The 11,227-nt window shown below is 36.3% G+C and overlaps 3 non-coding genes across 3 annotated transcripts; all 3 read left to right on the top strand.

The window, feature by feature from the left end:
* The first annotated feature begins 4,020 nt into the window (after positions 1 to 4,020).
* Positions 4,021 to 4,092, top strand: Trnah-gug (transfer RNA histidin (anticodon GUG)). The gene has a single exon. It is a non-coding gene; the product is annotated as a tRNA-His (tRNA).
* Positions 4,093 to 5,592: 1,500 nt separating this feature from the next.
* Positions 5,593 to 5,664, top strand: Trnah-gug (transfer RNA histidin (anticodon GUG)). Its single transcript has one exon. It is a non-coding gene; the product is annotated as a tRNA-His (tRNA).
* Positions 5,665 to 6,923: 1,259 nt separating this feature from the next.
* On the top strand, positions 6,924 to 6,995 carry Trnah-gug (transfer RNA histidin (anticodon GUG)). Its single transcript has one exon. It is a non-coding gene; the product is annotated as a tRNA-His (tRNA).
* Positions 6,996 to 11,227: the final 4,232 nt, after the last annotated feature.

Below are 11,227 nucleotides of genomic sequence, written 5' to 3'. Positions count from 1 at the left end.
CTTTCGGATCGGAGGTCCTGGGTTCGAGCCTCGCTCGCGCATAGTTGAGTCCTTGGAAAAGGTTCTTTACTCACATTCTCTCACCGTACTCAGGTGTAAAATGAGTACCTGGCCGTTAACAGCGTTGTCTCTGTCCGAAAACAAAAATTGTAAAATCGTCTAACAGGCGTCATGTCATGTCTCGTTCTACTTGTTACGTGTTGCTGTTGGTCAGGGACCCGTTGTAAAGCGCTTTGAGCACGTTTAGTGGATATTGCACTATATAAAAGCTCAAGTTTTTTCAAAGAGGTTTGAGATATATGTTGGCTCTCCTAAGACTCTAAATGACATGTCGACAATACAATAATCTAACACTGCTTTCAGAAACACAATGGATTCAAACAGCAACAAATTATTTTAAAAGGTGAGTGGCATGGATAAATGATCCTTGCCCTTCCCCCTCCCATTTCGCCGCGAGGCTCGAACCCAGGACCTTCCGATCCGAAAGCGAGTGTCATACCACTAGACCACATAGCCTTTACTTTTAAATACACATCATTTACTTATTTCCTGTCGAATAGACCACAAAAAAAAAAAAAAAAAAAAAAAAAAAAAAAAAATGCCTACCGAACAGGCTACAAAAACTGGGATATGCTCCATTGGCTCTCCTAAGAATCTAAAGGACAATACATTATAATAATACTAATAATAATAATAATAACAATAATAATAATAATAATATTGCTATCACAATATCGCACGTTAGAAGAAAACAGAAACAAATTATTTTCAAAGGTGAGTGACTTGTAAAAATGCCCCCCCCCCCCTCCTCTCTCCTCTCCTTTTAATCTTTTTTTTTTTTTTTAATCCAGAGACCAACACTGCTGTACTCTGGAGAAAAATCACATATTTGAAAAATTTGGCCAGAAAACTCGTCCTTCAAATATCGATCGATTTAAATGACTCTCATCTTAGCAAAAACTCTCAAACTCGGGCCTTCGCGAAGTCTCGGGTTTGAGAGTTTTTGCCAAGATGAGAGTCATTTAAATCGATCGATATTTGAAGGACGAGTTTTCTGGCTAAATTTTAAAATTTGCGTTTTTACAGAGTAAGGCAGAACACCGATCCATGTCCTATCGTGTCAATCTGGTATGAAGTTGGAACGAACAAGATGAAAAAAACTTGGCTTCAAGTCAGAATGAATAGAATTCAGAAATGTGTATGTATCTTGAAGGTTAAGAAACACTTTTATCAAATACACTTTTATCAATGGAGACATTTATTTTAACTCAACGTTTATAATAAAGTTAACCAAAAGTTTCTCAGTTTTAAGCATTCGTGTCAATCCGATATAAATATAATGCCGTTTGGAGGCGATTGGTCACATTTATCGAGGCTTGAACTAGCTTAGCGGACGGCAGATGGAAAATGAAAGATAATGGACAGCAGGTCACAACACAACGGTATTAGTAGAGATAGGAAAGCTTTGAGAGGATTTTGGCGGTTAAGAAAGGCTGTTGTTGTTATCCTTGCCCGGTCATTTTTTCATATTTTTCTTCGGTTTCTGTCTTTCTTTTTTTTTTCTCTCTCTCTCTTTCTATTTTTTCTTCTTCTTCAAAATATCACCTGGGAAGTACCGATATTTTCATATAATTTGTGAATCACCGGTTCAAAACGGTTTTATGTTGAGATTAAATGGACTTTAGAAGGGGAGTTTAGAATGAAAATGATAAAAAATTTATTTTTTTTAAAATACAAACCACTAGTGTTTTTTTTCATTCTCCATTATGATAATGACTCTCTACCAAAATGAACGGAAATTAATCTTCAGTTTTCTATTACTGACAATGGATTAATTTTACACTTAGTTTCCGACACAATACCGCTTTGAAATAAATTCTGAAAAGTGAATTCAGAGTTAGAATGATAAGATTGCTTTTATTCATTAATTAATTTGTTTATTTTGTTTATCTATTTTTTAATTTAAATTTAGAGATTTACTTTGGGATAAAAATTTTTTTTGGCAATGAACGAAATCGTATTTATAATCGGTAATTATTATCCACCATAATAATTGATAGAAATTAGACTAGCCCCAAAAATTTCAAATTCGTGGGTATGAATTCAATTTTCACCATTCTGTTGCTGATGCTATTAAATAAATCATGTTAAGTGAATTCAGTTAGAATGATAAGAAATACAAGTTTAAGTTGGGTTTTTGTTGTTGTTGTTGTTGTTGTTGCTGGATTTTAAAAATATTTATTAATTTATTTACTTATTTATTTATTTATTTTTCTGATTTTATATAATTTTACTGTTTTATTTGGCATTGTAAGAAATTCTTTTTTATACTCCTCCAACGGTCTATGTGCACACATTTGCAACCGAACGCAATTGAGGACTTGTTTTAACATTGTTGTAATGGACAGTATTTTGCCCATAAAAAAACTGGGTTATCAGAACTGCAAATAACTACACGTCGGAAACGGTGGATCGCATTTTTGGAAAGAGAAAGAGGTGAGAAGGTTGGAGAGGTACGACGAGTTGAAATGGGGACAGGGGAGGAACGGCGGTGGGGGTAGGGGGGGGGGGGGGGGGGGCGGGAATGCGTTCAACACTGTCCTGACACAGGACGTTGTGATAATTATTATTATGTATTATATTGACCTGTCATAGGCATAGAGGAGAGGGGCGGGGTCGGGACTTAGTAAAGGAAAATTATTATAATCTGTGAAATTTGATATCTAAACGCGCGGGGGGAGGAAAGGGGTGGGGGGGGGGGGGTAGGAGTCCTGGCTTACATGCCTGTCCACTCAGCACTGATTGAATGAATGGGATTTTGGTTATAATAATTTTGGCGGTTCATTTTTTTTTTTCCCCACCTTATTTATGATTAGTTGTTTGCCGTGACTTATTTAATTTGAGTTTCGTTTTACGCAGTGGCTATTTTTACAGTCCCGTAAAGACGGTACTCAGTTCTATTTTTACATTTCCAAATGATTCTGCACTGGATTGTGGCGGATGCTGATCCAAGTGAGGTCCAAGACCTCTCCAAAATTCCATCCTCATAAGAGGACCTATCAATGCATGTCTTAGATCAGGAAGTTGACATTTCTGAGGCAAGACAGCACTAAAGTGTGGAAGCCTGGGCCAAGTTGCTTGATTTGTTTAAGAGAAAAGAGACATCCAATGAATGGATTTGCAACATATGTACTGAATCAAATGGAACTGTAAAAATAGATCAGAGTAGCGTCTTTACGGGATTGTAAAAATAGCCACTGTGTTCTTTTTAATAACTCGTTGTTCTCGCTATTGTTGTTGTTATTTTTATTGTTATTATTATCATAATTATTACTATTTCCCTTTTATCAAACTCATCATCATCACCATCACCATATGTGTTGAAATCATTATTATAATGAAAAATGCTGTATTATTGTGATATAATATGAAAGACCCGTTATTGATATCGGCTTACAGGCATCAATACTCGTCCTATAATAATATCATGCTAAGTGTTGCTGTTGGCTTGAGATCCCCTGTAAAGCGCTATGGATGCATAATTTAGTAGATATCGAGCTATGTAAATAAAAAATAAAATATAATATACCCCCCCCCCCCCCCCAAATTAAAAAAAAAAAACAAACAAAACAGACAACGCTGTTGACGGCCAGGTACTCGTTTTACACCAGAGTACGGTGAGAGAATGTGAGTAAAGAGTCTTTTCCAAGGACCCAACTATGCGCCGAGCGAGGCTCAAACCCAGGACCTTACGATCCGAAAACGAGTGTCATAGCACAAGACCACATTCATTTATTTTGCATTTATTCGAACCACCCTTTAAGGTGTTTAAAAATGTGTTCTTTAGCAAATGTCTTAAAACACGTAAATTACGACCAGGTGTGGCATTTAAAAGTTTACAACCAAAATTCTTAACAGCTTTATATAGAAATAAAATTCCGAACTTGGCAGGTGAAGTTGGTGAAGAAAATGAAAATGTTAAATAGGCTCTATTTCGCGGGCATGCCAGTTGCCTGTATAGCCGTGATCGTATAGTGGTTAGTACTTTGCGTTGTGGCCGCAACAACCCAGGTTCGAATCCTGGTCACGGCACAGCAACAATTTTTTTTTGTTTTGGTCATTCCTTTTGTTTAAAATCTGCATTTTTTTTTTTCATTGACCGTATTTCGATCTTTACTTCTTGCTCTCTACCCTCCCCCCCCCCCCCCCCCCCCCGCCTTTTTTTTTTTTTTTTTTTTGTTATTCAATTCAAATTTTTAAAAAATGTTTTATGTTTCTGGATGGAAATATTGCAAACTGACAATTTTGAGAAAAGTCTTATATATAATCCGAATTTCTCCTCCTCCACCTCCTCCTCCTCCTCCTCCTCCTCCTCCTCTCCTTCTCCTCCTCCTCCTCCTCCTCCTCCTCCTCCTCCTCCTCCTCCTCCTCCTCCTCCGCACATACCTATTTTTCTCTCGCACCATCTCTTCTATCTATCTATTAACTTACCTATTATATATATATATATATATATATATATATATATATATATATATATTCCTCGATTTTCTTTTTTCTATATAAGTTTATGGTCTTGTTTAGTTGTGTATCTCTTCCGCCGCCTCCACCCCATTAACCGTCCGACCTGGGTTATCCAGGTATTAGGTTACTCAAGACTCAAGACCAGACAGCTCTTTAGACAGATGGGAATGTAAGTGTAAGACGGTGACAAATTCTATGGTACAGTTTTTATAAACAAGCCCACTGGTGAAGCTAAACAAGCTGACTTGACCAATTAATAATATTGTTGGAAGTTTTTTCACGATGCTGGTCATTGTTGAAAATTTTGCGCAATGCAGTTAAAAGACTAATTTCTGTCGGAGCCTTATGGGCCAATGAAGTCGGGTTACATCTAGGTTACTATAGCGTCAAACAATCCTTTGAAAAGAATGAAAGTCTATATCACAGAGTACTTTCTACCAGATTATCTACAGACCAGCTACCCAATTATTGTTAGGTGGACAGGGGAGTCAGGAAATATATCGGCTTCACCCGGGATTGATCACGGTTCGTTTTTAGTCAAGCGAGTGCTCTACCATCCAACTCAACAATCAAAAACCCCGTCAAAGCGTAGCCATCGTTAACTTTTTGCCTGACACTGACCACAAAATGATGTCAAAATGCCAGTCTTTGGCCACAAAAGAAAACAAGTCATGAGTTGTATTCAATAGTTCGACCAATTGGGGCCACTTGTTTCCATGAGCACAACTAACGACAACTGACTAGGCGGTGCAAAAACCAAATAATGACGTCAAAATGCCAGTCTTTTTGGGTTTAAGTGTCAGGCAAAATAACTTAACGATGGCCACGGTCAAAGACGATGTCATTTAAAAATAAAATAGTTCCACCGAAGTGACGATTGCGCGTCTGTAATGAAGAAAAACAAAACAAAAACAAAAACAAAACCACAACAAAAAAACAACAACATACGAAAAAACAAAAACGAAAACCAAGCTGTAATATTGATAGCCATAATAAATTCGATAAAACTCGCAGCTAAAGCCATAGCCCTAGTCTGTGGCTAAAGCCAGTCGTCCAGTCGTCCGTGTAGCCGTGATCGTATAGTGGTTAGTACTTTGCGTTGTGGCCGCAACAACCCAGGTTCGAATCCTGGTCACGGCACTGAGACAATTTTTATCTTTTAAAGAAATATTTTTAATATATAAAGCCATTAATAAGCATTAGATATCTGTATTATATTATATAATTTCTTTTTTTTTTCTTTTTTTTTCTTTATGCAGTTTAAACGAATGATTGTAACTAACATTATGAGAAGATTCTTATACCCGTACATAATCCAGTTATCTTCTTCTTTTTCTTCTTCTTCTTCTTCTTCTTCTTCTTCTTCTTCTTCTTCTTCTTCTTCTTCTTCTTCTTCTGTCTGTCTATCTTTTTATCTATCTATCTATCTATCTATCTATCTATCTATCTATCTATCTATCTATCTATCTATCTATCTATCTATCTATCTATCTATCTACCTATATATCTATCTATCTGTCTATCTATCTATTAATGTATTCCCCTCTTCTCTCTCTCTCTCTCTCTCTCTCTCTCTCTCTCTCTCTCTTTCTCTCATCATTAAAAAATTGTTTTGTGATTTGTTATATATATATATATATATATATATATATATATATATATATATATATATATATATATATATATATATAGATAGATAGATAGATAGATAGTTTTTGGACCCATGTTTTTTTCTGCTATCTCATCCTCATTAATCGCCAAACTGGGGTTATCCAATGTTAGGCCTGATAGGATCGGACAGTTCTGGAGACCGAGATGGGGATGTAGTGAAAGATGGTGACAAATTATAGCGTTATTATAAACCAACTTTCAGAAAAAACAAAACAAAAACAAAAACTAATCAGATTCTTATGCTATGCATTCAACTAAAAAAAATATCACAACACCCGCTGGATATAATGTGCCAACAGACAAAACTATGTCTAACATTGAACGTTTATAGTCTGATAGATATAAGTGAGAACTAATCATTAAAATGGATGTCTAAAAACAATACCAAAGAGCTGATGACGTCAATTGCGTTCCTTCTATTGTTGGAAGTTTTTAGAGTGATACTCAACCAGGCGGGTTTCGCAGTACTGAACAGATACAGATAACACTCTTCATTATATGGACAATTTTAATAATGGAAGTAATTCCAAATGTTGCTTTTACTGTTTAGTAAAGCCCCCCCCCCCCCCCCCCCCCAAACAAAAACATTAATTTAAAAATGGAATGGTAATAATATATGTTTTCAATCATTTTTGAGTTAACCTGTTTTCCTTTGCCAAAATTATGTATAATAATAACAATATCATATTATATAGGAAATCTCTCTTCCCTATCCAGTCGTCGGTATAGCCGTGATCGTATAGTGGTCAGTACTTTGCGTTGTGGCCGCAACAACCCAGGTTCGAATCCTGGTCACGGCACCACGACATAATCTTTTTTCTTTCATTTGTTTGTTTCTTTTCTTTCTTATTGAAAACAGAATCAGAGTTACCCCCTGTTTCAATTTGAACTTTATTTTTCTAAATATGTTTATTTTATCGTTTCATTGTTTACAAAAGTGCTGGACGTAACAAGAAGTACTGTAAACTTTAATATTATGAGGAAAATGTTATACATATAATTTTTTCCTTCTCCCCATCTTCCTCCTTCATCACATCCTCTTCTTTTCTTTATCTATATACCTCTCTGTCTGCTCTCCTTCCTCTGCCCCCCCCCCCTTCTACTCTATCTATTTTACACTATCAATCAATCTATCTATCTATCTATCTATCTATCTATCTATCTATCTATCTATCTATCTATCTATCTATCTATCTATCTATCACTTGATTTTAAACTATACTTTATTGTGTTTTATTTATTTATTTATTTATTTTTTTTTTGTTCTTATTTTGTTTGTTTGTTTGTTTTTTTTTTTTTTGTTTTGTTTTGTTTTATTTGTATTTTTGTTGTGTTTTGGGTTGGTTTTTATTATTTGGAAGAGGGGGGAGGGGGGTACCACAATTTTTTCCCTTCATGTCAACCCCATTAATCGTCCAGTCAGGGTTATCCAATATTAGGCCTGTGGTAAGATCAGACTTAGCTCAGTAGACAGATGGGGATGTGGGTGTAAGACGGTGACAAATATGGTGTACAACAAAGTTTGACGTTTGTAACAGTGTGTTAGTATTGTCAGGCCAGGTTTGTCGCTTGCCTGGATAAACGGTGCATTAGTGTCATAATATTCCTGACATTGTGTTTATGATGTGACATAAATCTGTCAAATGGTGTGTGTGTGTGTGTGTGTGTGTGTGTATGTGTGTGTATGTGTGTGTTTGTGTGTGTGCGTGAAAGTAGAGAGAGAGAAGAGATAGAGAGAGAGAAGGGAGAGAGAGACAGACAGACAAAGAGAGAGAGAAAGAGAGAGAGAGAGAGAGAGAGAGAGAGAGAAAGAGTTAGATAGATAGACACATGTAGGTATCATATTCATAGATATATAAATGGATAAATAGATAGATAGGTAGAAAGATAGATATATAGATATAGGAAGATTGGTTGGTTGAGAGAGAGAGAGAGAGAGAGAGAGAGAGAGAGAGAGAGAGAGAGAGAGTTAGATGGATAGACTATTATAGATTCATAGATAGATAAATGGATAGATAGAGAGAAAGATAAATAGATTGATAGATAGACAGATAAATAGAAAGATAGATAGATAGATAGAGGAAGATTGGTTGAGAGAGAGAGGGAGGGAGAGAGAGAGAGAGAGAGAGAGAGTTAGATAGATAGACAAATATAATATAGATTCAAAGATAGATAAATGGATAGATAGATAGATAGATAGATATATAGACAGATAGATAGATAGATAGATAGATAGATAGATAGATAGATAGATAGATAGATAGATAGAAGAAGATTGGTTGAGATGGTTGAGAGAGAGAGAGAGAGAGAGAGAGAGAGAGAGAGAGAGAGAGAGAGAGAGTGAGAGAGAAATGCATTCATTTGACGAAACAGATTTATTTTCATATTGCCCAGAAAACTTTCAATTCAAATATCGATCAAATGGAATGACTCTCAGCCCACCAACCCCCACCCCCACCCCCCACCGTCAAACCTGGGATGGCTTTTTAAGTCTCAAATTTGAGACTTTTTGAATTGCTGAAGGTCGTTTCAATAATAGATCGGTGTTAAAATTGAAAGGTTACTGGCTAAAATCCAAGAAAAAGAGAGGTCCTCATATTGAGGTGCTAAACTTATTGTTACAACTTTTTTATTTTATCGTGTGGTTAAATAGGGGAAAAGGTGTTAAGTTATTTCGGTGTGTACCTTTCAGGTATATTGTGAATCCTCCTATGTCAATAATTATGATGTGTGAATAGGTATAATAATATTTGAACCTAAGTGACACACGGAATAAGATGACGGGTCTCCACAAGTACGTTTCAAAGAAAAGCAAACGTGAGCTTTTATAAAGAGTTTAATCTATATGACACGTATAGTCACAAGATTATTTCCTTCATTGTATGACGAGCTATATAACGCCTGTATTGCTCTTTTACAATTCATTTTTATTCTCGTAGATTGGGCGCTGCACTTATTTGCAGGTCTGATAACCCAAGCTTTTATGGGCTAATTGTTGTAACAGAAATACTCCCAAACCGACGCAAAATATTACTGTCCACGGCAACAGTGTTAAATCAACCCCACAACTGCATTCGGTTATCAGACCTGCAAAAATGTGCACGTCGCCTTCTGATGTAAAAGCACATAATACTACTGCGTTTTTAAAGACAAAACATATGTGTCATTTTGGACTAAATAAAGTGGTCGTGCAAAATTAATATTATCGTTGGTGCTTTTTGAACAGATACTTATTAAATACTTCAATCAAGTACACAACAGACATGTCTTTCAAAGCTTCAAATATGTCAACTACCAAGGCGTTTTCAGTTTTTCTTTCCTGGTGTAGATTTTTGAAATGTTTTCGTCGTGGTTTTGTCAAGTGGCAGATGTCTTTTCTCCTCGCGGTCTGCCTCTCGCTCTACTCACAAATTCCAGCAAACCTTAACCTCGCCACAGATACATCTCATTATCATTTTCTTTGAAATAACCACCAGATTACCAGAAATCCACTATCCGTTTATATCCATATTATTCGTCTATTACCTCCACCCACCCCCCCCCCCCCCCCACCCCATTCATTAAAAAAAAAATGCAAATTCCCACCGTGTCACGAACGCGACAAATAGGCTGACCCTTATCACTGCCCGTCGCCGCTGACAGAATCCCGCAATAATTCACAACATACAATAAAACTGGAGAGGCCTAACGGGTCTTCTTTCGCCGCCAACTTTCCGTCTGACACCTACCTCCCCCCCCCCCCCCCCCCCCCATCTCCCGACTTAGCCACAGCATCAGTGTCACGGCTTACCCCCCTCTGCTCTTTCTAATCACTCATCGTAGCCTTGTACATATTGGTTTGGTGATTATTAATTATTAGACGGTTTTCAAATTATTCTAGAGATGTCTCCACCTTCGTGATGGAAAAGCAGAGGGAGCGGATGGAAATTTATTTACCTATATTACCTATTTGCCTATACGTAAGAAAAAGATAAGTTAAGATAAACTTAGAAATCCATTGAGGAATTTCCTGAATTTTATTTTGTGGACTCACATTTCCTCGTCACAAATAGGTGTAAAATGAAGATCTAGACAAAGCAGCAACATTGTCTCTGTCCAGGAAAAAAAAATGCAATTTCCAATCTCTTCATTAAAGCAAATTATAAACTTAACCCATATCTCGTATTTTTGACTAAAAATTCCAATTTTAGCATCTAAACCACTCAGACATAATACTACTTTGAGGATGTCAAATAAATAGCGACATAGACTGAAAAGACGTTAAATAATTTTTTTTTTAAAAGAAGAAAAAAAATGCTAATTAAATGCTTCTAATGAAAAAAAAAAGAAGCAAAAATGCCAGAAATGCAGAGCTGAATCCACCTTAAATGACAAGGGGGGACTTGCAGGTATTTTATTCTCACAACAGAACAAGAACGGCCGAACGGACAGTCGAACGAACAATGGCAGTTTAGCCTAAAAACTCCAACTTAATGTACGCCGCTGACAGCGATATGATAATTTCTACCTTGTGCTATAATTATCATGGGTTTAGCGTTTCACTCTATTTTCGCTTTCGAATTCCACTCACTATCTTGAGATATTTCAACTATGCTCGACAATACTGCCGTCGTCTGAAAAAAAAAAAAAAAAGAAAAAGAAAAATATTATTTAAAAAGATAGGCCAGAAAACTCGTCCTTCAAATTAATCTGGTAGATTAAAATGACCCTCATCTTGTCAAAAATTCTCAAATCTGGAATTCCTCTTGAAGACCCAGGCCTGAAGCTATAATATCTGGGACTTTTTGTGGGGTTCCAGCTTTGAGCATGTTTGACAAGATGGGGTATATAATTTAATCGATGGAAGGAAAAGTTTTCTGGCTAAAATTTGTAAAGATGAGAAGATGCACTCATGATTCTTAAAAAAAATGAATTCCTTCGGAGACATAGGATCCATGAAGCCGGAGTTTGTCCCAGTTTCCATAGTTGCTTTTTTAAAACTAGATCTTTCATACAGTGCAATGTTCACCGAATGAGCTCAAAGTGTTTTACA

This window comes from Berghia stephanieae, chromosome 3 (assembly GCF_034508935.2).
Source record: "Berghia stephanieae isolate SIO BIC M18660-M18661 chromosome 3, UCSD_Bste_1.3, whole genome shotgun sequence".
In the NCBI taxonomy this organism is placed as follows: Eukaryota; Metazoa; Mollusca; class Gastropoda; order Nudibranchia; family Aeolidiidae; genus Berghia; species Berghia stephanieae.
The sequence above is the reverse complement of the archived record's forward strand: the minus strand, read 5'-3'. Positions and strand labels throughout refer to the sequence as shown.